The 27,594-nt window shown below is 41.0% G+C and overlaps 1 protein-coding gene across 6 annotated transcripts in view; it reads left to right on the top strand.

Moving 5' to 3' along the window:
- The window catches only part of PCDH15 (protocadherin related 15), a 979,840-nt gene that overhangs the window by 321,156 nt on the left and 631,090 nt on the right, over positions 1–27,594 (top strand). For all 6 annotated transcript variants that reach the window (XM_072995260.2, XM_072995261.2, XM_072995259.2 and 3 more), the window contains one exon: positions 4,550–4,686. The gene's annotated coding sequence lies outside the window, so the exon portion shown is untranslated. The remainder of the gene's footprint in view (positions 1–4,549; positions 4,687–27,594) is intronic.

The following is a 27,594-nucleotide window of genomic DNA, read 5'->3' as shown; positions in this document are numbered from 1 at the left end:
GTAACCTCAGGGTGTTATGCTTTAAATTAAAAACTATATCCTAATTGCACTTTATTGCTAACATCTTATCCTAAATCATGATAATCTGCATTGTTAATGTTGTTAACTAATAACCCCATTAATGGTTTTGAGAGATTAATTACATCCAGTTTTGGAGGGTAATGTCTTTATGCTTAAATATAAATACTATTAGATATAAGGCGGTCATTAGCATTGATTAAACAATGCTGATGCAAAAAAATTGTCAGAGCGACGCAAGCCCCAAAGCAGCATTTGTTGTTTTCAAGACCTAACAAAAACATTAACGAAAATAGATTACATCTTAAAGAGTATGGGGGGGATATGAATAAGTTGTTTTTCTTATCTTATCCCAGCATATGATTTAGTTTCTGAAATAGAGAGAGGGGGCTTATTTGTCAGCTTAGTCCTGTGTTGGACTAGGAGTGGGGAACCCTGCATTCTCAAGTAAAGAGCCAGAGATAGTACACTGGTACCTCGACTTACGAACACCCCTACTGATGACCATTTTGAGTTACAACCAGCTCCAGCCGCAAAATTTTGCTTCTACTTGTGACCGGAGCTTCCACTTATGAACAGAAAAAGGCAAGGGAAAAAGGCGGGAAATTCACATTTCTAACTGTAGGTGGCGACGAGGCTGCTTCTTTGTAGCTCTTTCGCCCCAGCAGTTAGAGATTGTTGGAGGTTTTGGAGACTTGGGACTCCCTCCTTCTGCTTCTGAGAGTGTGCGTGTGTGTTTGCAGAGAGGCTTCGGGCTGCCGGGTAAGGTAAGGTGCTGTTTTCTGCTTTTAAAAACTGTTCTGGGTGTTTTTGCAGTGTGGTTTTGAGCTGCTGGTGGTTATGTTTCTGTGCTCTGATGCGTCTTGGAGGGTTTGTTTGATTTTTGGGTTTTCCCCCCGTTTCTGATGGGTCGGGAGGTTTCCTTGCTTTTTGTATTCCCCCCATTTCCAATGGGTCTTGGGGCGTTTGTTTGCTTTTTAGTTCCCCCCATTTCTGATATTGCACGATCTGCTTGATTGCTTTTTGCTTTCTCTTCTTTGCATTTGCAATGGGTCTTGCACGGCTGATTGGTTTTTGGTTTGTTTTCTTTGCCTTAGGTCTTCCACGCTTCATTACTTTTTGCCTTCTCTTGTTTGCATTTGCAATGGGTCTTGCATGGCTGATTGCTTTTCTCCCCCCCCCCCCTTCGGCTGGAAGGGATTAATTGCGTTTCTGAACGGTCTTGCAGTGATTTTTGGGGGTTGATTTTTTTCTTTGGCTGGAATTGATGAATTGCATTTCAATGTATTCCAATGGGAAATGGTCCTTTGACTTACAACCATTTTGACTTACGGTCCATCTTCCTGAACCAATTAAGTTCGTAAGTCGAGGCACTACTGTACTGGAGTTAAGTGAATTCATTTATTCAGCATTTATTATTGACACATGAATAGCTATTAAGTCAGCTAAACTCTCCAGTCTATCATATTCAAACAACATGAGGGAAACCTCACAATAGTATCTCCTGTGGACAAGTCTACATTCTAATTTATTCAACCAATGAAATACTGTATGTCCCTTATAATAATATATATATTTCCTTTTAAACACCAATGAGGCTCCATTAACACAGACCTGTGAGCATCGTGTTAAATAGTCATGAGATATATTGCAGTGGTACCTTGACTTACGAACTTAATCCATATTGGAACGGTGGCCGCAAGTCAAAACGTTCGTAAGTCAGAGCACCATTTCGCATAGGAATGCATTGAAAACCGATTAATCCATTCCGGCTGAAGAAAAAAATACCCCCCAAAAATTAATAATAAATAAACAGAGCAAGTCCCACACTGGGACTGCAAACCCCCCCCAATCCAAAAAGAAAACAACACAGCACAGAAACATAAGTCCAAACCCACCCTCCAAAACCCACCCAGAACAGTTTTTTAAAAAGGAAAAAGCAGTACCTTACCTGTCCGAAGCCTCCTGGGCTTCCACCGCTGCTGGTGTCACCTCCTCCTCTTCCTCCTCCCGAGGAGCCACAGGGATTCTTGCCCTGCATCCTCCACTGTGGCGCCCAGCTGGAAAGCCAGCAGTGCAGAGGGAACACACATGGGGGGGGACTTCGCTCAAAAGCGGATGAAGAAAGGGTGTCAGCCCCACAGAGCCCTGCTCAATCGCCTGGAGCCAAGAGCCTGGGACATCCATTGGGGCATCGGCACCAAACACACACACACACACACACACACACACACACACACACACACAGAGAGAGAGAGAGAGAGAGACGCGCGTGTGCGTGCGCGTGCGCGCGCGCACACACACACACACACACACTTACTTCACAGCCCCTGTGATCTGGCACGGGGCAGGAGATCGAAACACCCACCCACCCACACACACACACACAGAGTGTCTGCAGCCTTGGCCGCAACTCCAGCAAAGGGGAAGGGAGATTTTAAAAAACAACACAGCCTCTCCAGTGTGCGGATCCGACCGAGGCACCCTCACTTTTCCTCCTTCGTGCTTACTGCAGTTGCGCCCCTGTTGCCCTTAAGCACCAGGGGACAAACACCCACAGTGTATGGGGTGTGTGTGTGTTCTGATCTCCTGCCCTCTGTCAGATTGCATACCAAACTGATGGGGCTGTGAAGTGTGTGTGTGTGTGTTTGGTGCCGATGTCCTGATGGATGTCCACGGCTTTTGGCTCCAGGCGATTGAGGAGGGCTCTGCGGGGCTGACACCCTTTCTTCATCCACTTTTGAGCCGAGTACCCCCATATGTGTGTGTGGGGGGGAAGGGAAGCAAGCAATGGGGACGGACCCAGCGTTCAGAGTGAGAGCCCTGCGGGGAGGCCATTTGAATTTCCCGCCCTTTTCCCCTGCCTTTTTTCCATTCATAAGTCAAAGCTCCAGCCGTAGGTCAAAGCAAAATTTTGCGTCCAGAGCTGTTCGTCAGTCAAAATGTTCGTAGGTCAAGGCATTCGTAAATCAAGGCACCACTGTACTTATAGAACAATGGGGAAATAATTCTTTATTTAAACCTGATGGGGGTCAGAGTCTGTTTTATTTCCTCCTTCAGTAGGGTTTTACCATTGTTAGCATTCTGAGCTACCATTCTGAGCTACTGAGGGGCTCCAGTCCTCTGACTTCTTGCATTATATGGGTGTTCTCCTATTCATTTTTATTAACAATTCTGTTATTTTTCCCACAAATTTTTTTGATACTTGTATTGAATAACATTGATTACAAAATCACTTAGCACATGGTGAAATGGTGTAACACATGTTTGTGTTATTCAAGTGGCCTCTAAATACATTGTTTATAGAGTATGTATATATGTATGTATATGTATATGTATACATAATACGTGTGTGTGTGTGTGTGTGTATACACACACACACATACACACAGTATATATATAAACAATGTGTATATACATATACATACACACATACACACACACACACGGAGTATATACAGTGGTGCCTCGCTTAACGATTGCTTCGTACAACGAAAAATTCACTTAACAATGGCTTTTTCAGAGGGATCTTGTGCTTCACTTAACGATTTTCCCTATGGGCGATTTTCGCTTAACAATTTCGGGACCATGCTTCACTTAACGATGACAGTTTTAGGTCCCCTTGTTTCGCTTAACGTTTTTTTTTACAGCCCCGTTTTTGCTATTTTTAAAATATTCTAAAATGTTTAAAAAATGTTTAAAATGCTTGGAATCGTTATTGCACCTAATAAAACCTTCGTTAACTTAATTTGGCTTTGTTCTGAGTCTTTTTGGAATTTTTGTGAATTTTTTTCCCCCATTGAAATAGGCTTCAATGCATTTCAATGGGTTTCGCTTAACGTTTTTTCCTATGGGGATTTCCGCTTAAGGATGGTAATCCGTTCCAATTGGAACGGATTATCCGGTTTTCAGTGCATCTCTATGGGAAATGGTGTTTCGCTTAACAATGTTTTCACATAGCGATTTTTTTGGGGGGAACCAATTAAAATCGTTAAGCGAGGCACCACTGTATATATTTAAACAATGTATGTATGTATGCATGGTAGGCACAACACACACAGGGCTTAATGACTCTTGGTCTGTGTGGTATTTATCTGTGTTCTTAAATTCACTGATCAGCATTTCCCTTACATTATAAGCTAACATAGGCCTTCAGCTTATACCTTATGATTTGTTGTCAAGAATCTTTTAGTTCTTTTCTGCTAAAAGCCCCTTATATAGTGTAAACTTAATAGTTTTTAGACAGCAGCCAAAATCCTCTTGCCTATGCAAATGGCATAACTTTTGGAGATGATTTGCCCCAAGTTAAGAAGTCACTGTGGACACCGCTATTTGCATAGGGAGTCATATGATTCAACGTGCAACAGATAGTGATTTCTAAACTTGAGTCAATCCCTCCAAAAATTATGCTGCCTATGTTATGCCAGTACATCCAGGCAAAAGGATTTGAACCAATGTTACTTTATTGTTCCATTATTATTCTTTTCAGCAATCAACTTCTGCATGAATTCTGTGTCTTTTCTTATTCCAGGATCTGTGCCTTTGGAGGATTAACCAGTATTTGGATCTTTTCAACTAAAATGGACCAAAGGGTTCTTCAAGGCCTCATCAGATCATCTGTTTTTCTTGATAACTGCTGCAAAATAGAAAAATGGGAGTGAACTGAAGGTAATCTTATCCAGACACTTACCCTAACATATATATCAAGGCCAGTTTGTTAACAGGCACAAACACTTTTCTACAGACTGTAACGTGAGCCCTGCCGATCCTCCCTTGTTTGGCTAGTGGCCTCTCCTCCATTTCCAGATTGATGGAAACAACACCAGTGTCAGTAACAAAAAGTTTTATTAAACCAGGGGAAGGGAAATCTGCATCAAACAAACTAGTCAATAGATCATCTTCAGGGCTAGTTGGCTTCAGTCTATTTTCCTTTGTGCTCCCAGGTTAATGACACTTGGGGATTAAAGTTCACTGTCTTTTTTAACAATGAGTACCAGGTACTTCTGAAGCTTGAGGCCTTCAGAAGTGATGGCCTGTACAGGAGCAAGAAGGACAGGGCGCATTGAGTTTTTGTGGCGCATTCTCCTGGAGGCAGCGTAGAGGGGCCTTCTGGCATTGTCACCTCCAACACTGCTGGTGGGTCAGGGTTGGTTGATGATTGGGGGCTGTATCTGTGATGTTTCTTCCCCCCCCCAATAATGGGGCTGGGGAGGAAGATAAGGTTACTGGTGCTTAGGCCCCTCTCTGTTGGGGAGAATCTCAGCCCCTGTTTAGGGGTCTTTCATCACATAGTCCCATTCCATGGGAACCTCTGGCTTTATTCTCCTGCCTGAAGGGCTTCGCCAGCTCTTCTCAATTTCTCCCCAGGTTCCTTCCTCCTCCCCAACTACTAGGTCTGGCAACTGTCTTCCGCCTCTCTTTCTCTCTGGCTCCAACACCTCCCATATCTCTTCTCATTCCCAATATCCTTTGTCTCCTTCCTCTCCTGTAGAGGGCACTCAGTTGGGAGAAAGCAGGCTGCAATCCTCAGGGGTTTGGTAAGAAAGCATTCTCTTTGAGTTGTCCCATCCTGAGGCAACGGGAGTGGGCCTGGGGTTTTGGTGGGAGGACTCGGTTGCACTGTCCTGAGGGATGTGTGCAGATACCATGTCCCTTTCCTTGCCTCCTTCAGGATAGCCTTGGTTTATGTTGCTGTGTCTTTCTTGAAGATTGAGTTTGTTTTGCACAACCTCCCTTAATAAAGTGAGTGCAACGCCTTCTTGGGGCCCTGAAGTGGGACCTGATGGCCTGCTAGACATGTCTCTGTTGGCCTGCTCACATCTTCCATGTCTGTCGAATATTATATTGTTCATAATCTATGACTAAGGGAACATATTCCCAGGGCTGTCTCTTGTATTTAGCAGTCATTGCCACATTCAAGATTGTTTTATTAAAATGCTTTTTCAAAAAAAGAGAGTAAGACACGCTGTTTGTAGCAGTAGAAAGGCTAGGATCTCTGTAATCTTTGTTGAAAGTGTCTCAATATCCAAATGCTGTCTTTCCTGCATTCCCTATGTGCTTCATCCTTTTCCAAGTCAGACTTTAATTTTAGGTTGTCTTCACATATTGCTCTAATTATATTTCTGTCTTGATCACAAAATATATTAGTAATAAAACATGGAGATGACTTGTTAATCAAATAGTAGTATGTATTTCTGCAGAGAGTAAAGTCATGTCTGACATCAGACAATTAAATGTATAGAGGTTATGAAAGATGTGGGTTAGGATACTGATTGGATGAAATTTTGTTTCTCTGTAATGATTATGTTTTATTAGTTAATTGTGTCAATATTTTTCTAGCTCTAAGGTTTGCTATTTAAACAGAAATGATTCTTTAGAGCTTTACAAAGCTCAAATGGGTTGTGTCCACTGAGTCCAATGGAGCAATGAATTTTTTTACGGTTACTACTACCATAGTGGATGGCAGGTAATTACATATCATCAAGAAAGAGGTTGCTCAAGGTTCATGTATCCTATAATTCTTCACTATCTTTTCCATGCAGACATTAGCCCTAGAGGATATCGAAAATTTTATAGTGTTTGCTCTGTAAAGATTCAGCCACTGCAAGTGAGTTATGGGCTCATTTCTGAAAAGGAGAATGAACAACACTAATGTGATTTTGGATGGCAGATTCATTTTCAGAATGATGATGATGTGTCCTTATCTATCAGAAGTTCCTTCTGTGCAAATATGGAGCAGATGAGAAATCATGCAAATTGCATTTCAGAATTCAACTTTGAAATAAATGTTGTCTATAATATATCTACATTTAAAGAACATTCTAATGGCCATCTCATATTATGTCTTGGTAGCCCTGCAAATCCTTTGCATGGGCTGAGGACTATAGATGACCTTTCTTTACTTCCCACTTCCAGTACCTGAAGTATGAATTTGAAAAGGAATGTTTGATCAGGGTAATTATTTGTTTTATGGAATTCACAACCGCTTTAATCTGCCTCACAGGACCACCTTTACTACAGTGCTCCACAGCCTTGAGATCACATTAAATGATGTGAGTCATATGGAAAGGCCAAAGTTACAGAAATTTTTACCCAGCAGATCTGGAATAGACCAGTGGAGCTGTAATTGAGTTGCAAGAACTCTTTCTCGGTATCCTTTCCTGCAATATTGTCTCTATTTGGCCTTGAAGCAAGTGCTGCCATTGAAAGGCAGTGGGAAGAAGAGGGAGTGCCAGTTAAGGCATTGAAATATGTTTAGCATATTATTTATTTATTTATTTATTTATTTATTTATTTATTTATTTATTTATTTATTTATTTATTTATTTATTTATTTGTTTGTTTGTTTGTTTGTTTGTTTGTTTATTTATTTATTTATTTATTTATTTATTTATTTATTTATTTATTTATTTATTCGATTTTTACCCCGCCCCTCTAGACAACGTCTACTCGGGGCGGCTTACATAAGTTAAAACACATTAAACGGCATACAGTATAACATATATAATACAAAATAATTGATAAATATAATTGATTGAAATAAATAATTGATCAATTTTCACACAATATTGCACTGGCATTAGTCTTCTATGAATTCTAGTAATTAGGAATCTTCTTGAGATAGACAGAATTGAGGCAATGACAATGAGGACGATATACAGTGGTGCCCCGCATGACGATGATAATCTGTTCCGGGAAAATCGCTGTTAAGCGAAATTGTTGTCATGCAAAAAGCCTTTCCCCATTGGAATGCAATGAAACCCATTCGATGCATTCCAAATGGGAAATTACCTCATCGTCCAGCAAAGATCGCCCATACAGAAGTCATTTTCTGAGCGTTAATCAGCTGTTAAAATGGCTGCCCTGTGAAGTATGGGTCCAGAAAATACAGGGCAGCCATTTTAGGAACCCGACGATCACCTGTAAAGATCGTCGTCTGCAAATAAACAGTCCACGAAGCACGGACCAAATAGTTGTCAAGCAGAATTCCACCATAGGAATGACTGTTTTGCGAATTGTTATAGCGATCGCAAAAAGTCATCGTCATGTGGTTTTGTTGTACAGCAGGGTCGTTGTCTAGCGAGGTACCACTGTATAAATTATTATCTCTATGTGGTGGTATGTGAGCAAAGTTTGACTGATTTAAGAGATTTTGCAATATAAAATTCTTTGACGTTTCCATCAGATGAACTCATTACATGAACTGTTTTAAAGACTGAAATTCAATCAGAATGGAAAGAATGGAAATTGAAGCAGAAGCTTGCAGGGGCTTCTTCATATATATATATGTCTGAATTATGATGTAATTTGGATAAATTATATATCTTGTCTGTTCTCATTAACTAGAGCAGCAACTAGGAAGTTCTTCCAGGCATTTATGCAGTGAAGTCCATGAGGAACATGGGCAATTCATTACACAGCATTCTGTGATACAAACCATTAAAAGTAATCCAATTATTTTACAGCCACACATAGATTCCCACAGTATTTGAAAAGCCATTGGGGTGGGAGGCAGTAATCTATTATGATTGGATAAGAACTTTACAAAGAATCTATGAAGGCTATGCAGTAAGTATTTGAGAATACATCCTAATGGCAGCTTTTGATATAGCTAGCCTATTCTGTGTATGAATTCCAAAGAGAATGTATTGGCATCAATGCCTAGAAAACCTGGAATAGTCATTGTATTTATTTATTTATTTATTTATTTATTTATTTATTTATTTATTTATTTATTTATTTATTTATTTAATTTAATTTAATTTAATTTAATTTAATTTAATTTAATTTAATTTAATTTATACCCCGCCTATCTGGTCGGTGAGGACCACTCTAGGCGGCTAACAACAGTAAAATAATACAGTAACAATATAAATAGACAATTCTAATTAATAAAAACACTACAATACATTACATGAAACGCAAAGCAAAAACAGTAAAGAGGAAAGAGGGAGGTCAAGAGGAATGTGATGGAAAGGCCTGCCCAAACATCCATGTCTTCAATTGCTTCTTAAAGATACCCAGCGAGGGAGACCCGCGAATCTCAGGAGGGAGATTGTTCCAGAGGCGAGGAGCCACCGCCGAGAAGGCCCGATTTCTTGTCTTTTCCTTCCAGGCCTCCCTCGGCATTAGGCTCCTCAGCCTCACCTCCTGGCTCGCACGAGTGACACGGGTAGATCTTGGTGGGAGTAGCCGTTCCGCCAAGTATCATACATATCATTTGTATGAAGGAATCCTATGTGATTGGAGAGGCAGCATGGATTTGGTGGCTTCCCCACCCTTCCTTGATGGCAACAATTAAGAAACCTATCCGCATAGACATCTGTGGCAGCTAGAACTGCATCCTTCAGGGTCCAGCTTCCATGGAAGTCTATAGATATAAACTTCACCACTGTAGGCAGCATTGCAGATCTCAGAGGTAAATCTAGGGAAGCTGTGAGATATTGAAATAGAGCCAGTACTATTTCATGTCCCTTCAATTCTATGGAAAGATCTAGGAAGAATACTACTGTATTCTCCACTGTTTGCACCTTGAACTTTTTAAGGTGGGAGGAGAAATCCATGAGGATCATATGGAACAGTTTCATTATTTCTAATGATCTAGAATATATGCTCTGAAAAGCATAAATTATTGAGAGAGAGAGAAAGCTAAAAAGGCATTCACATAGAACTTATTATGACTTACTTGTCTAGTTTTTAATAGATAATTATTAAAGTCTGAGGAGATGGGCAGGATCCTTGGAGAAGTATATCGTACCATTCCTTGGTTGTAATGGTAATGTAACTCTCCCTTACACCAACAGTTAATCGAAAGCTCATTGGAAGATATTTAAGTAATTCCTACTGTAAGTGGTTCTGTTTAGCAAGAAGAGATTTGTATAAAAAGCTTGTAGTGAGTTCTGTAATAAACAATATGTCTTTCTATGTATTCTCGAAGGCTTTCACGACCGGGATCCGATGGTTGTAGGTTTTTCGGGCTGTTTGGCCATGTTCTGGAGGTTTTTCTTCCTAACTTTTCGTCACTCTCTGTGGCCAGCATCTTCAGAGGATGGGAGTCATAATCAGAGCACAGACAGAGTTCTGACTCCTGTCCTCTGAAGATGCTGGCCACAGACACTGGCAAAACATTAGGAAGAAAAACCTTAAGAACACGGCCAAACAGCCCAAAAATCCTACAACAGCCATCAATTTGTCATTTATTTGGTATTAGCAATTCTTCATCCCATGTTCCATATTTAGCAAGGGAAAAAGAGGCAACTGATTTAGTTCTAGAATATAATTTTCTGGATGTATCACTTCAAAATTGGAAAAATAGACTATTGCAGGAACTGCTTCAAATAAATGAGGATCTTGGTATGGTGTTTTGACAGGACTGATAGAATGTGATTCTATCGGCATTCTTAGCATCCCCAATGAGGTTTGATATAGTGGGAAATTCAATCTTTCTCTGCCTTTGCAGTTCAGAACAACATTCCTTTTGTGGTTTTACACATAACTGAGTGATAGGTGCAAATGGATAATATCGGGAATCTACTGCTCATTCCCATCACAATTATTCTGAAGGGTATGTGCAGAAAATATCCAACATTATTTTTCCTATGTATTAATTTCAGAGTAGGAGCAGCAATCAGTTCCTTGAACAACTGCTTGAATGTTGTTAGAGTTTAAAATGGCAAGAGATTATGGCTGGATCTTGACTGGCAATGGTGCGGCTAAAAATATTGTAAATATTGTAAATAAATAAAGGTACAGCAATAGAAACTAAACAGATTTAGAAATCTAGGAATGAAGTTACACTATTTGTACTTGGCCATAGCAGTAGCGGCCAGTTTAGCTAGAAGTGACATTTCATTTTGGAACGGTATCTTGAGTTGCTTCGATAGACCAAATCTTCTTGCAGCATACTGGGAGTGATGTCATGAGCAACATATGATAGCTACCAATTAAATAATACCCTTTTAATGTTCAGGATGCCCAAAACTCATGTGCAATAAGACAAAACCACATGTACTCTATGGCAAACTGTTGTATGGATATCTCTGTGACTCAGGTACCTGTATACAGAGCCAGAGATTAGGAATTCCCCCACTGTTCCTCCCAACAGAAGATCCAACCTGTGTAGCCTTGTACAAGCTGCACAGTTCCAAAGGCCCCAGAAGTAGGAACAGTAACCAGTTCTGTGTATTCTCTACCTAGAAAACTCTGGAAAGTAAGTCAGAATTGACTTGACAGCATTAATAATAATAATAATAATAATAATAATAATAATAATAATAATAATAATAATAATAATAATAATAATAATAATAATAATAATAATAATAATAATAATAATAATAATAATAATAATAATAATAATAATAATAATAATAATAATAATAATAATAATAATAAATAGTTGGTGGCAGACTGCTGCAATCAGTGATGTAATTCCCACCATGTTTAGATTGTTATAGTCATGTTTTCAAACTTATACTTTTGCAAGGACTTTAGTTATTTGTTTACATCCTTCAAACATTCATGTGAACCATGTTAATTCATATTCCAAAATTCATTTCCAGTTCAATGAATCGCATGGGCCAGATTGTACTGAGTCAAGAGATACATTTTTCCTAAATGTATTGTGGGTGGGCCAGGACATTGTAAGATTTGACCTTACTGTGTCTTTTAATTAGTAAAAGTCTACAGAAGATACATAATTCAGGTATCTACAACTGTCCGGCAGTGTTCTACTACATTATTTATATAAAGATCTTAGGCCCATTAATCCTTATAATGATCAATGGTTGTATATCTATTTTCCTAATGTTAAATGGTATTCAGCACTTCTACAATGAATTTAACAGTTTAGAAAGTATATTTACAAGCTGTATATGCCAATTGCGCTCCGTCTTGCCCGGTAATTTTCGATTCTTTTCAGTCGGTAATGCCTGATGCTGTTGCCAAGGTGCTTGATCGCTGCCGGGCCACCACCTCCTCTCTGGACCCTTGCCCGTCCTGGCTAATCAAAGCAGCCAGGCCGATAGCAACAGAATGGGCCACTGCAATAATAAATGGGTCTTTCCTTGAGGGCAGGTTTCCATCTGCCCTGAAGGAGACAATCATTAGGCCCATAAGAAATTTTTGGCAGCAGACGAATTTGGCAATTATAGGCCCATCGCCAATGTTTCTTTCATGAGCAAAGTGTCCGAGAGGGTGGTGGCCGACCAGCTTCAGGCCCACTTGGATGAAACAGACACCCTGGATCCGTTTCAGTCGGGCTTCAGGCTGCAGCACGGTACAGAGACAGCATTGGTCGCCCTGTACGATGACTTGTTGAAGGAAGCCGACGGGCAAAATGTCTCTGTTGGTCCTCCTCGACATCTTGGCGACCTTCAATACCGTCGACCACAGTATCCTCCTGGGGAGGCTCTCTGAGTTGGGAATTGGTGGCCTGGCACTTGCCTGGCTCCGTTCCTTCTTGGAGGACCGCCCCCAGAGAGTGCAGCTTGGGGAGAGGATGTCAGCCCCATGGAGTCTCAATTGTGGGGTTCCACAGGGGTTGATTATCTCCCCAATGCTGTTTAACATCTATATGAGGCCGCTGGGTGGGGTCATCAGGGGGTGTGGAGCATCATGTCATCAATATGCTGATGACACCCAGCTCTACATCTCCTTTTCACCAACTGCAGGTGATGGCATCCTGTCCCTTCAGCGCTGCCTGGAGGCCGTACTACAATGGATGCAGGAAAATGGGTTGAGACTGAATCCGGACAAGACGGAAGTTCTGATGGTGGGTGGCCCCATGGTTGGCGGCTTGGGTGACTCATATTTGGGGGGATGACCCTGGCCGCGAAGAGCGGGGTCTGCAGTCTGGCAGTACAGCTGGACCTGATGCTCGCCATGGAAACACAGGTGGCGTCGGTAGTCCGCACCGCCTTTTTCCACCTATGGCGGATTGCCCGGCTGCGGCCCTATCTCGACACGGGGGCGCTCACTACCTTGGTGCACGTGCTCATAATCTCAAGATTAGACCACTGTAACGTGCTCTACATGGGGCTGCCTTCAAGGCTGATGCGGAAACTTCAAATGGTGCAGAACGCAGCGGCCAGACTCCTCAGTGGAGTGAGAAAATTCCAGCATATTTCTCCCACGCTGGCCACGCTGCACTGGCTGCCCATTCATTTCCACATCGACTTTAAAGTTTTAATGCTCACCTATAAGACCCTAAACAGTTTAGGACCTTGATACTTGGCGGAACGCCTATTCCCACCAAGATCTACCCGGACCACCCATGCGAGCCAGGAGATGAGGCTGAGGAGCCTGGTGCCAAGAGAGGCCTGGAAAGAAAAGACACGAAACCAGGCCTTCTCGGCGGTGACTCCTTGCCTCTGGAACAACCTCCCTCCTGAGATTTGCACCGCCCCCACTCTGGGCACTTTTAAAAGTCAATTAAAAACATGGCTATACATCCAGGCCGTCCCTCCAGCTAATACCTGATTTTTCTGTTTACTCTTTTATTTATTTTCTACTCTATCCTTGCATTGTGTGTGTTATAGCATGATTTATGTAATTTTTGGCTTTATTTTACCCTTTATTCTATACTGGAAGCAGCCCAGAGTGGTCTATTAGGCCAGATAGGTGGGGTATAAATAAAATAAATAAAATAAAGAAATAAAGAAAGAAGCAGGAAACTTAACATGTTTGTGCTTTTCTATCTCGGTCTCCTTAAAGGGCATTTCAATCTAAACTAATGAGGATAAAGTACTCTACTTTCTCTTCAGTTTCATGATGGGGTTTGTTTGTCAATACATTGAAAATTGAAAATATATATAAATTTATATATATATAAATTTTCAATATATATAATGGTTAAGTTTATTACTTTAGTTCAGCCAAGGATGTTATCAGAGCATAAATAGGAACATCATGTTGTCTTTCTTCCCTGGGTCTCACTAAAAAAAAAAAAACCCAGTGTTTAAACTTTCAGCCCTATATTTCACAAAGAGAACCACTGTTTACTAAAACAAAGTTAACTTGCTGGGAGCATGGGCCTATTTTAATGGTCTGCCCTCGAAGGTTACTGGATCCAATGAGATTCCAGGATACCATGAGAGGGATCCCAGCTGCTCTGTCTGGCGCTCCTGTCGAAGTTCTGGTGGACAGCTGGTTTGCCGCTGCCACTAGGGTCGTAGACACGATTGCACCCAAACGCCCTCTCTGTTGCAGAGCTCGTCCAGGTGGTGGAGAGGATGGTCCCCAGAGAGTACAGCTTGGCGAGAATGTTTCGACTCCATGGAGCCTCAATTGTGGGGTTCCCCAGGGATCAATAGTCTCTCCAATGCTGTTCAACATCTACATGAGGCCGTTGGGTGGGGTCATCAGAGGGTGTGGGGCATTGTGTCATCAGTATGCCGATGACACACAGCTCTACATCTGTTTTTCACCTGCTGCAGTGGATGCCGTTCCGTCCCTTCAGCGCTGTCTGGAGACTGTACTGAAATGGATGCAGATGAATGGGTTGAGGCTGAATCCGGAGAAGACGGAGGTCTTGAGGGTGGGTGGTCCTTACATCAGTGGCGTGGGCGACTCCCTTTCTTTTGGGGGGTCGATCCTCACCGCAAAGAGCGAGGTTCGCAGCTTGGGGATACACCTGGACCCGGCGCTTACCATGGAAACCCAGGTAGCGTCTGTGGTCCGTTCTCCCTATTTTCACCTGTGGCGGATTGCCAAGCTGCAGTCATATCTTGATGGGGGGGCCCTCACTACTCTTGTCCACATGCTCGTAATCTCGAGATTAGACCATTGTAACACACTCTACAATATCAACAACCTCCGATATGCAGATGATACCACTCTGATGGCGGAAAGTGAGGAGGAACTAAAGAACCTTGTAATGAGAGTGAAAGACGAGAGTGCAAAAAACGGTCTGAAACTCAACATCAAAAAAACTAAGATCATGGCCACTGGTCCCATCACCTCCTGGGAAATAGAAGGAGAAGAGATGGAGGCAGTGACAGATTTTACTTTCTTGGGCTCCATGATCACTGCAGATGGAGACAGCAGCCCCGAAATTAAAAGACGCCTGCTTCTTGGGAGGAAAGCAATGACAAACCTTGACAGCATCTTGAAAAGCAGAAAACCTTGCCAACAAAAGTCCGAATAGTCAAAGCTATGGTTTTTCCTGTAGTGTTGTATGGAAGTGAGAGCTGGACCATAAAGAAAGCTGACCGCCGAAGAATTGATGCCTTTGAATTGTGGTGCTGGAGGAGACTCTTGAGAGTTCCCTGGACTGCAAAGAGAACAAACCTATCAATTCTAAAGGAAATCAACCCCGAGTGCTCATTGGAAGGACAGATCCTGAAGCTGAGGCTCCAGTACTTTGGCCATCTCATGAGAAGAGAAGACTCCTTGGAAAAGACTTTGATGTTGGGAAAGTGTGAAGGCAAGAGGAGAAGGGGACGACCGAGGATGAGATGGTTGGACAGTGTCATCGAAGCAACCAACATGAATTTGACACAACTCTGGGAGGCGGTTGAAGATAGGAGGGCCTGGCGTTCTCTGGTCCATGGGGTCACGAAGAGTCGGACACGACTAAACGACTGAACAAACAAAACACACTCTACGTGGGGCTGCCTTTAGGATTGGTGCGGAAACTTCAAATGGTGCAAAATGCAGCAGCCAGGCTTCTTACTGGGGTGAGGAAATATCAGCATATCTCCCCCACCCTGGCTTCTTTGCATTGGTTGCCCATTCGTTTCTGCATTGATTTCAAAGTTTTAATGATGACGTATAAAGCCCTAAATGGTTTGGGATTTCTGGCAGATCGCCTTCTCCCACCCAGGTCTACTCGAATCACCCGACAAAGCCAGCAGGGATGGCTGAGGGGCCTTACGCTGAGAGAGGCCCGGAAGGAAAGAACAAGAAACCAGGCCTTCTCGGCAGTGGCCCCTCGGCTGTGGAATACTCTGCCAACAGAAAGCCGCTTGGCTCCCTCACTGGGTGTTTTTAAAAGTCATTTTAAAACTTGGCTCTTTAAGCAGGCCTTCCCTCCAGTCAATTAATTGTTTCGTGTCTCTATTTCCCCCATCTTGATAATATATACACAGTATTCATAAATTAGTTGGTTATATTATTAGGTTTTACTAATGCATTATTTTATTGTATGTTATCATTTTTTGTAAGCCGCCCCGAGTAGACTTTGTCTAGAGGGGCGGGGTATAAATCTAAATAAGGTAAAAAGTAAAAAAGTAAGTTGATCTCTACTGCAGGGTTGTTGAAACATAGGACTCCCCCCTTTCTTTCTTTTCCTTTTCTTTTTAGTGATATTCTCAATGTTTGCAATACATGCTGTAAGTGTTGAAGATACATAGTACTGTACTCTTCCGATGATTAGATATAAAAGAGCAGTTTTAAAAGGAAACAAGGAATATAACATAGGTACAGTGTTGTGTTTCATTTGTATTTATTTTTAGATTGCTTTAATGTTAAAAGAGCAGAGAAAGCACTTACAGACTAAATTAGACTATAGCTTTACTATATGATAAGGTCTTCAGATCCCTACAAATATTCTGAAGAAGCAGTTGCCTTCATTCAATCATAAAGTACATCCCTGTGATTTTCTAGTCTTTGGCTCAGAGCAGAGGTAATATTGGATATCAGAAGCTTTCATTTACGAAATGTGACTCAACCTTAAGAATTCACACTAAAAGCTGCTCTCTCTGGTTCCTGTTTTCTCCTTTAAAAATTCCTCTTTCCCTTTCTTTGGCAACCTTAACTGTGTGTGTGTGTGTGAGAGAGAGAGAGAGAGAGAGAGAGAGACCTTCCACATGCCCTGCAAGCAGTGGTGCAGGGCCGGAGTGGGCAGAGAGTCTTTCACAAGTCACAGCATCCTCAAAATACTGCCTAGAGGTCATATATGGACTGTAGATAGCCGCAATGAATGAAAGCCATGACCAGAGTGGCTGCAACTCCTCCCCCACCAACATTTAGTTGTTATGTTACACCATCAGTTGTGTTTCACAGGGTCCTGGGCATATTTACCCAGATTGCACTCATTCTCTTTTACACAACCAGCTGACCCAGAAGCAGTTCTGCCTCACTTCCAACCTTCACAAAGGCCCATCTCCTGCTTACAGGTTTTTGCCCAGAATCTCAGGAAATGAGATGCTACTGGTCTGGAAACCATAAATGAAATTAGCTTTCATTTACTAATCAATATTTGTAGAGATGAGCCACCATTACATCAGAAAAACACTCCCAACAATCTTTAGTGATCCTGCTACAGTCTCCATAGTTTGAAAACTGCTGCTGCAGAGATGTCTGAAAAGGTTTATATTAAAATCAATAACATAAGAAGTCATTAATTCTAAGTAGAGATGGGCACAAAGCAAATAAGGAACCTGGACGTTGGCCAAAAATCACTGGTTCATTGGTTTGGGTTGGTTCAGGTTTGTCAAAAGCAACAAACCAAAATGAACCAAACTGATGAACTTTTTAAAACAATTGTTGGTTCATTTGCACATTCTTCTCACCCTTTGCAACAACAGCCTGCTCCTGTCAATCAGAAGCAGTAGGCAGCCCTGGTAGGGACCTACAGACTACTGGATTGGTAGGTCAAGCAACCAAATGCACAGCTCAAAGGGCTCCTGGGGAGTTGCTTGTTCTTATTTATCAGACTGATTCACAGCAGCCATTTTCATCCCAAAGCTACTTTAGCTAGTCAAAGGAACCCTTCTACCTTAGAAGTAGGTTACTTCAGATTTCCAGTGGCATATTGCTTCCCTTGTCAGGCAGTCTATCTGTCCCCACCCACCCCACCTATTATCTATTCTGAAAAAATATGTGGTACTTATTGTAATCTTATATGGATTTCCTAGTTGTGGGTAAAGGAAGGGTTTTTGTTAACAGAAAGTTTGAATATTTTTAACAGATTGCTGTTCTCTCAAGCGTAGTGCTAAAAAAATAAGTTGTGTTATAAAGATTGCTCCTGCCTTCTCACTTTTGTGAAATGTTAGTGATTGTGAAGGTTTTTGTGTGGTTTTTTTTTTTGGTCATAGTTAAAGTTCTCCCTAAGAACTGAACAACAGATTATCCTTCAGCACTGAAGCTATAGGTTTCAGCTACAACTACAATTGAAAGAAAGCTGTGAAAACCTGTAAAAAAACTGCCTGAATGGCAAGCTCTTTATAGCTACAATTGGGGGTCAGGGGGAGGGGGGAATTGCTAGAGAAATCAGTCTAGTCTCTTTCTAATCTTTCTAAGTACTGTATGTATGTATGTATGTATGTATGTATGTATGTATGTATGTATGTATGTATGTATGTATGTATGTATGTATGTATGTATGTATGTATGTATGTATGTATGTCATAAGACCTGGAGTATAGTTTTGCTGGGATACCCTGTGTGGTGTAGTAGATAAAGTGAAAGACGAGGTCTTAGAAGGCCTGGGTTCAAATCCCTGTCACCCATTTAAGTTTACTGGGGGTGTGAAACTGTTAAAATTACTTAATTTTCTTTCTTTCTTTCTTTCTTTCTTTCTTTCTTTCTTTCTTTCTTTCTTTCTTTCTTTCTTTCTTTCTTTCTTTCTTTCTTTCTTTCTTTCTTTCTTTCCATGCTACCTTTCTCCAAAGGCTCCATGATGGCTTGCAGTAGGGTCCCCAACCCCCGGTCTGTGGCCTGGTGCTGGTCCGTGGCAATGGCAGGACCAGGCCACAGAGACAGATCTCACTCCTCGCATGCACTCCCCCCCACCTACCCACCCACCCGCACGCACAGCCTGCCACCTGCATGCATGAGTGCCCTGCCCCCCGCGAGCATGCCCCACCCCTCTGCGAGAGCGCCCTGCCCCTGAACACATGTGCACAAGCATGCTCTACCCACCCACAAGCACACCCCACTCCTTCATGCATGCGCATGAACACATTGCATGAGTGTGAGTGCGCCCCTCCCCTCTGTGAGGGCACTCTGCCCCTTCACGCATGCATGCGAGCATGCCCAACCCCTCTGGGAGTGCACCCCGCCCACCCGCGAGCACAGGGGTGTCCCCCCCCACGAATGGACCCCATCCTCCCCAACTGGTTCGTGACTCAAAAACAGTTGGAAACCACTGGCTTACAGTATTAAAAGAAACAAAGTTAAATGCTAAATAATAACAATATTTAAAAAGCATAAAACAGATATATTAACACTAATATCCTTTAAATTAATATATCAAAGCATGGCCAGATTTTCCTTTTATATCAAGCTTAAGTAAATTACTTTTATGAACTACAACTTGAGGAATCTTTCAGCTAGCATGGCCAGTGGCCATGTTGGCAAGAGATTCTGGGAGCTACAAAAAAGTGGGTTTTCTCCCCTCAAGCTGTACATACATTACACCAGCAGTGGAAGGGGGCACTCTTTCCTGTTATCTGTGAAGTTTCCAAAGTGGTGCCCATGTCTGAGAAACTAAATTTTGACACACAAAACATATTATAAAAATGTATTGGTCATTAAGGTGTCATAACATCTTGTGTTTTCCCCCCTTTTCCACTCTTTTTAATTTATTTTTTCTTGAATGTGTGCAGAACCCTACCAACCTCGTAGCACTCGATGACATTTTTCTGATCTATGATAGGTTGCCAACTCATCCACCTAAGGATGGTTGGATTCCCAGACTCAGGTGGGTCTTAAGACACCATGGAACAGATTTCTGGAACAGTGCAAGAATGACCGTTTAAATTAATAATTACACTCAAACCAAAAGTGCTGGCTTTCTCTATGAAGAAAGCTGTATTTTCTTGAGATTTGGGGCATAATAGAATTGAACACTCTGATTCATATAACTATCTGGAACTTATAGAAAAATATGCCAAGAGTAAAGTAGAACAAAATGCAGAAGCAGTGAGCTAGTTTTTGGTTTGTTTTTGTTTTGTTATATGAAGCATGGCAAATTTCTTCCAGCAGCTATTTGGCTTTTAAAGCTAAAAATTATTTCTCAGAATCTCTATGGGGCACCAATTTTGTTTCCTTGCATTAAGAGTTCACTGGAAAGAACATTATTCAAATTACAGTCTACAAATTGATGTTTAAATCAAGTCACAAATGGTTGCCATACAATCACAAAAGAGGGAGACATTACTGGTTTTATGGACAGGATTGCAAGCATTTTGAATGTCCTCTTTATGCCTCCCCCACCATGGACAGCCTTGTGAGCACAGCAACATATAGATTCCATCTTTGGCAGTGGTGGTGATGGGTACATTTTTCAAGGGAAAAATGTATTGTATTCCACTTTTTAAAATGAAAACTAATTGATATTTGATAATTATTGGCTAAAATCCTGTTCCTCTTCATATGACAGAATGCTATACCAGGATAAGCATGTTATTATGCCCAGGAAGTCTGGATTGTGTATTTAAATTTGCAATTTTAATTTTTTTATTATTTTATTGTATTTTATTTTGATGAGAGGGAAGGAGAGAGCCAAGAAGCAGACTAAAGGCTTTTCTACATGGGTTCATTTGGAGTGTGCTGTGTGGACTAATCAGGGTTACTTAAGGTCAGATAAGCACACAGCAAGCAATCCTCTTTGGACTGGGTCCTTCCTCTTTCAATTCCACTTTCAATTTTTACACTCTATTAAGGCAACACTGATGTGTTGCATCAGGTCTTTTTTTAAAAAAATTAAAAACTTATTCCTGGTAGTGGAAGAAGGTAGGAGGGGGCAAGGAATGTGCTTCCTCCCACCCTTGTCTTGTCTTAAAGGTCTGGTTCAGAACTTGTCCACAACTGAATCCATCGATGGCTGGTATTCAGATTCAACTGTGGGCAGGTTCTTGACTTGACCTTTAAGAAAAGTCACACAGAAAAAACCTTCTTGTTCTATCCTGGCTCCTACCCCCTCCAGGAGGAAATTTTCAATAGATTTTAATAAATGATGCAGCACATTAGTACTGGCCTAATACAGTGTTTTTTAAAAACACAACTCCTACTTCTTCTGTCTCTCCATGCTTAATTTTCCAATATTGTGAAATTCTTAAATCACTTCACGATATGGGAAATTAAAAGAGGAGGGCAAATGGACAGCCGTAAGTTCCACTTTAGTTCATTTCCAGCTGTTGATTATGTTTTAGTGAAAACAAAAACAAGCACTGATTGATTAGGCATCCTTCAGTCTCAAGAGACTATGGTAATGTGCTCTATATGGAGGACTTGGAACAGCGTCTAGTGTGGCTGAGGAGGCCGATTCAAGAGTGACAATCCCTTCCACACTGAAGACAAATCCAATCTGTCCCCTGTCCAGCTCCCTGCTTTTGCTGCTTTTGTGACTTCCTCTTCACCTCGGCCTGCTGGATAAGGGTCTCTTCAAATTGGGAGAGGCCGTGATGCAACGCCTGCCTCCAGGCTAAATGCTCAGATGTCAGGGTTTCCCATCTGTTGAGGTCTATTCCTAAGGCCTTCAGATCTCGCTTGCAGTTATTCTTGTATCACAGCTGTGGTCTCCCTCTGGGGTGCTTTCCCTGCACAAGTTCTTCATACAGGAGATCTTTTGGAATACAACTGTCAGCCATTCTCACGACATGCCCAAGCCAACGTAGACATCGCTGTTTCAGTAATGTATACATGCTAAAAATTCCAGCTCATTCTAGGACTACTCTATTTGGAACTTTGTCCTGCCAGGTGATACCAAAAATCCGTCAGACACAACACATATGGAACAGGACATACTCAGGACACAGGGTGTATAGACCTGGATCTTGGTATATGCCGTCAACTTCTTATTAAGCGATACTCTCTTTGTGAGTCTAGAGAATATGGTAGCTGCTTTGCCAATGCATTTATCCAGCTTGACGTCTAGGGAGTGGGTGTCAGAGATCATTGAGCCCAGGTACACAAAGTCATGAACAACCGCCAATGCTTGTGTGGAGATGGTAATAAAGGCAGGTGAGTCCATGCCCTGACCCATGACTTGTGTTTTCTTCAGGCTGATTGCTAAACCAAAGTCTTGGTAGGCCTTGCTAAAACGATTCATGAGTTGTTGGAGGTCTTCAGCAAAGTGGGCAACAATGGCTGCATCATCGGCGAAGAGGAAGTCCCGCATGCATTTCAGTTAGACTTTGGTCGTCACTCAATCTAAAGAGATTGGAGAGCTTTCCATCTGATCCAGTCCGGAGATAGACACCTTCTGTTGCAATTCCAAAGGCATGATTCAGCATCACAGTAAAAAAGAACCCAAGCAGGATCAGCGCAAAGACACAACCCTGTTTCACTCCGCTTCAGATGTCAAAGGGACCTAATGTTGAGTCATCAAAAACTACAGTACCCTTCATTCCCTCATGAAAGGACCTGATGATGTTAAGGATTCAAGGTGGACATCCATACCATATAGGAAATGCCTAGTAACAGTAGTTCAAACACAGTAATCTTAAAAAAATAGATTACTGTAATACTGTTTTAATAAGGCTGCGCCTGAAAACACTGTGGAAACCTCAGCAAGTCCAAAATGCAGTGGCCACATTAATTTCTGGGACTAGCAAATTCAACCATATATTCCAAGTTTGGGCTCACCTTCATTGTCTTCCTGTCAATTTCCATGCTCAATTCAAGGTGGTGATTATGACCTATAAATCCCTTAACAGTTTAGGGCCTCAATACTTGTCAGAACATCTCTCTCAGTAGACAGCCACCCTTTTCACCCACTCCTTTCAATCCTTTCAGCTAAAAGTGGCCACACCAAGGGATGCCAAAAATACAACAAGGAATTGTGCCTTTTTGATTGTGGCCCCAATTGAGGTATGTCGGGCTCCTTCCCTGCTGATATTCAGGAAAGTAGTGATTTGTTTGTTTGTTTGTTCTTGTTTGTTTTATCCCTCCTTTCTTCTTAAAAAGGCAGATAAGCAATGCTAGTGCTTGTCTTTACTGCATTATTAAAGCCAAATTGGATGTTGAATGTTGATGAGTACAGAGGTATCTCGCTTAACGATGTTAATTCGTTCTAGTGAAATCACTAGATTTCGTTGTAAAGCGAAATTAAAAAGCCCATTGAAATGCATTGAAAACCGTTCAATGCGTTCCAATGGGCTGAAAAACTCACCGTCCAGCGAAGATCCTCCATAGAGGTGGCCATTTTTTGTGCCTGTAGAGCGAGGAATCCATCCAAAAACACAGTGGGGAGCCATTTTGAGCACCTGGTGGCCATTTTGAAAACCCGACGATCAGCTGTTTTGATCATCGTAATGCGAAGAATTGGTTCCCGTATTAGGGAACCGATCTTTGCAAAGCGGGAAAAAAAACATTTAAAACATCAAATTGCTATCACAAAAACATTGTCGTGAAGCAGATTTGTCGTTATATGGGGTAATCGTTAAGCAGGGCATGACTGTACTGTATTCTTGAATAACTAGAAAACCAAGGCAGTTGTAATGAAAATGGTCTTTTGAAGAAGGCATGGAAAAGAATCATTCATGCAGGCTCTTTCTTATGCATATTGATAAGCATGCTAAGGAAGAGGGGAGTGTTACAATCAATGATGGCTATGAGAGAGCAATCAACAAAACCTGCTTTATTTCAAACAGTGACACAAAGAAGAACAAACCTAACAGTACAGGATGATAAATGAGATCGTGCTCCTTGCAAAACTCAATTTGCTTGGTATCTCTTCTGATTTCCATAATGTAAATATTGTAGAAATAATCAAAATCAAATGTTACTGGTGAGATGCCCTGTTTTTCTGAACATTTCATGGTCAAAAAGTATAAAACTAGCATGCAATATGAGAAACAGAGATAATGTAACAGAATGGGACTTTGAAGTTTGCCAGCTAGTTGAGCTTGTTAAGCAAGAAAAGTAAGAAGTCTAAGACAGCTGAGAATTTTTTTTGCATATTTTAAATTAATGAATAGCTTCTTTAGTTCATTAAACATAAAGGTAGACACTATGTAGTAATGTCCTGTTGTGCTGATATCTATTTTATAGAGTGGTAATGCCTACAGAATCAGTATGACTCTGAGCTGAACCTGAGGGTGCTCCTTTCCTGCAATAGGAAAACTGAAAGTTGCTCCAGTTTCTTTGAGAGCTGAGATTTATTATTTTTAGATCTTGGAAGAAAAAGACTGCCCATCTGCCGAGCTGATGTGCTTGCTTAGGTTGTAAGAGTGGGAGGGAGGAACTCAGGGACTGGAGCATTCCTTTGAAGTTCTCTTGTTCAAGAATGGCTGCTTAAACAACAATAACAAAGCATGCGGGTAGGCTGAAATGTTGTCCAACTGATTTTTGACTCTAACCTTTGTTGATATCATATTTGTCTTCATGTGTTCTTGGCATAAAATCTAACCTTTTTGTCTTACATTATCACGAAGAAGGCATTTTTGGCAGATGGTACAAGCAGGTGGATGTATCATCTAAATTATTTTGAATTAGTTTCTTTAGGACACCTACACCTCTGACAGGCATTTCACTAACATGCTGCATTTTTTTAATGTGCACCTAGGATGGTATATTAAAAAGAGTACATATACTGGGTTCGGTTTTATGTCACTTTGCTTCTTGACAATTGGAATAATTAGTGAAGATACCCTTGTTTTGCTACTCAAAGAGCTGTGGTATCATTTTTAAAAATATAATGCCCAAAATCTTGTGATGTAACTCCACCTATACAAAAGGAATCATGTCTATCAGTAGCAACGTGCTGCTAATTAAAGATATCCTTTTTCATTTCAGGGTGCACATGACTTGCAAACAATGAAAAGTCCCACACAGCTGAAAATTGAAAAAGGAGGTCCTTAATCAGTGACCATTTGCTGCTGATTATGATTTTGTTCCCATTGCACAGATGGAGTGTGCCCAATAGGATTTTGGCTCGGATTCAGGACCATCGCGGGTTGAAGAAGCACTGGGGCAAATGCCCTTAATGGGCTACCCACACAGGTCCACCTTTACTGCTTCCTTTCACATACATTTAGGGTCTTTCCAGCCTTACTAATTAGGACACTGGGCTAATCCAGAAAGATTAGTAAAATCGCTAGCCTCTGTGGCTAAGCCTGTCCCTGACATTACTGTATTTTCTTTTACTCGGTGTGTAATGCCATTCAGTAAGAATCATTGTATCATGAGATCATGAGCCATGTCAACCTTGCTCCATGCTCAAGCTGAACCTTTTTTGGTCCAGCAGCAAAGCTCCTCTTTTTTGAAGCTGGGCTGAAGCCATTCCTGTATTCACAGAATAGTCACTTTAGCTCTTTAGTCCACAAAATCAGCTCCTTCTGTGCAAAATTGTGCAACATATGATTGCACACATTGCATGGGTTGCTAAAATCTAGAATGACTGCTGCTTTGCATAAGAATTTGAATCACTGGATACATTGTTTGCATTTTTCTTAGCAGTCCTTAAGTCTGTCCTTATCATATTTCTGGGTTCTTTGCTTCTGAAAGAGAAAGGACTGTATCTCTTGTATACATTCCCTTTCAGAAACAAGGAACACGCAAATACAGTAAGAACAAAAGAACTTGCAAACAGTATATTGAATGTTTCAAATTCTTAAACAAAGCAACAATGATTCCGATTGTGAGCAACTCATGCAATGTATGCAAAAATATCAATTGTGCAGTTTTTTTTTCTCAAAAGGACCAATTTTGTGGACAAAATATTGTTCTACCCAGAGAAAGAATTATGTTTCGAGTTTCCAGGAATTCTTCACCATCCTTGCTAGTGAGGAGAAAAATGTTACACCATCACATGGAAGGACAAGACAAGCTAAGATATACATCCCTTTTAGTAAAGTTGCTTGTTGTCCTGTTCACACACTGGATAACAGAACTCTCACATGGTGCAGAGAGACCATAAAACTCTTACATGGTGCAGAGAGACCATAACAGGTTTCCTCAATCCACCAAGACCCATTCTTGACTAGCAAAAAAGAAATTGGCAAAATTTCTTCATATCTCTACCAAAGTTATGACTATCTGGGATGTCGAAGAGGGCCTTTTCTGTGGCCAGAGGTGAATTTGGAACCCTTGCCTCAGAAGGTCTGTTTGGCCCCTCCCCATAAATGCAGAAATATATGTATCTCTCCTGACACTATTAAAAAAGGAATTGAATTTTATTTTCTCTGATGGTTTCTAATAAATAAATGACCCATGTTATACTATTGAAAATACATTCAGGATTTAAGTGACTTATTAAAATGCTATTGTGTACATATGTTTACATTAGTTGCCTCACATAAAACATATGCTGATAGATTTGTCCAGTAGCCATCAGAATGATTACATAAGATATTTTTTGCCAGAACAATCATGAAGTTTCATTACTGATTTAATTTCATTTTACCATGTAATTGCTTTACTGAATGATGTTCTGGGATTACTTCTGAGTTCAGTTGTGAAGTTACAGCCATTTAGTTATTAATTAACATTATAATGCAGTAGAATTAATACTGAAATAAATGTTTAAAACTGTTGCTGCAGTGAATAACTACAAAATTTAATGGACTGCATAAAGAATAACCAGCAGTAATAGGAGTGATGCAAAATTGAAGAATTGTGGTGTCAAAACTAATAATAGAAATAAAAAAATAAGAATAGGTAGTATTTTCTTGCACAGTATCTTCTTCCAAAGACTCTCACCACCACACTATATAAGAAAAGGATTATTTGATGGGTATTTTGAAATTACCAGAGATTTTATTTATACAAGAAAGGCTGACATATTTAATGTGGTCAAAAAATCAAAATGAACTAATTTTTCTTGGTTTATCACTGGAAACAGAAGTGTAATCCTAAAGCCTTTGCATCTGTCCCTGAAAGACAATTTAACTGCACAATTAAACTGTAAGGTGGAATTTTCCTACTTTTACAGGTGATATGCATTACATGAAAACAAATTGTTGCTATGAAATATAGAAATACAGCCAAAAGAGCCGGTGGGACTATAGCTACCCATAGGGCATGATGGGGCTCCTGTGGTCCTCCAGAAGTTTTGTCCTACAACACAACCCATAGTGAGGGACTATGAGAGGCATAGTCCAAAGATGTCTGGAGGACAACAGTTCTTCACCTCTCCCACAGAGTAAATGCTTTAGTGTCTGTTCAGCTTTTATAAAGTGTAGTTACAGGGATTAGAAAAGCATTGAACCCAAAAAGGATGAACATCACCTTTATGGCTTAAATATATATTCTAAGTCAGGTACATGGAAGAACTGACACCCTAGCAACACTCACCTAGGCAGTCAGGAATAAGTATATCCTGGACACAAACTGTACAGAGACAGTTTGGAATGAAGCATGGTTTGTATGATGGAGTTATGCTCTTATTTTCCTAGGTCAGGGAAGGGCTATGGGGGTAAGCATCAGCTGTGCATTGATTTAAAAGTCTTTGAAGAGGTTTGTTGATGTGCCTATGCATGGCTATAGCATTGCCCTGGTCTCAGAAAGCCAGAAGATTCATCTACTTGCTGTAGGTCTGACTCTTTTGCTGTCAGACTGATTGCTCTACATCATAAAGCCTGTGCTCTATTTGGAAGATGTTTCATATAAAGCAAAAAATTTGCAGTTGAACCCAAGAAATTATATTATAAACACAGTTTTGTATGAAATGGCTGGCTGGAAAGCTTA

This window comes from Pogona vitticeps, chromosome 3 (assembly GCF_051106095.1).
Source record: "Pogona vitticeps strain Pit_001003342236 chromosome 3, PviZW2.1, whole genome shotgun sequence".
NCBI lineage: Eukaryota > Metazoa > Chordata > Lepidosauria > Squamata > Agamidae > Pogona > Pogona vitticeps.
The sequence above is the reverse complement of the archived record's forward strand: the minus strand, read 5'-3'. Positions and strand labels throughout refer to the sequence as shown.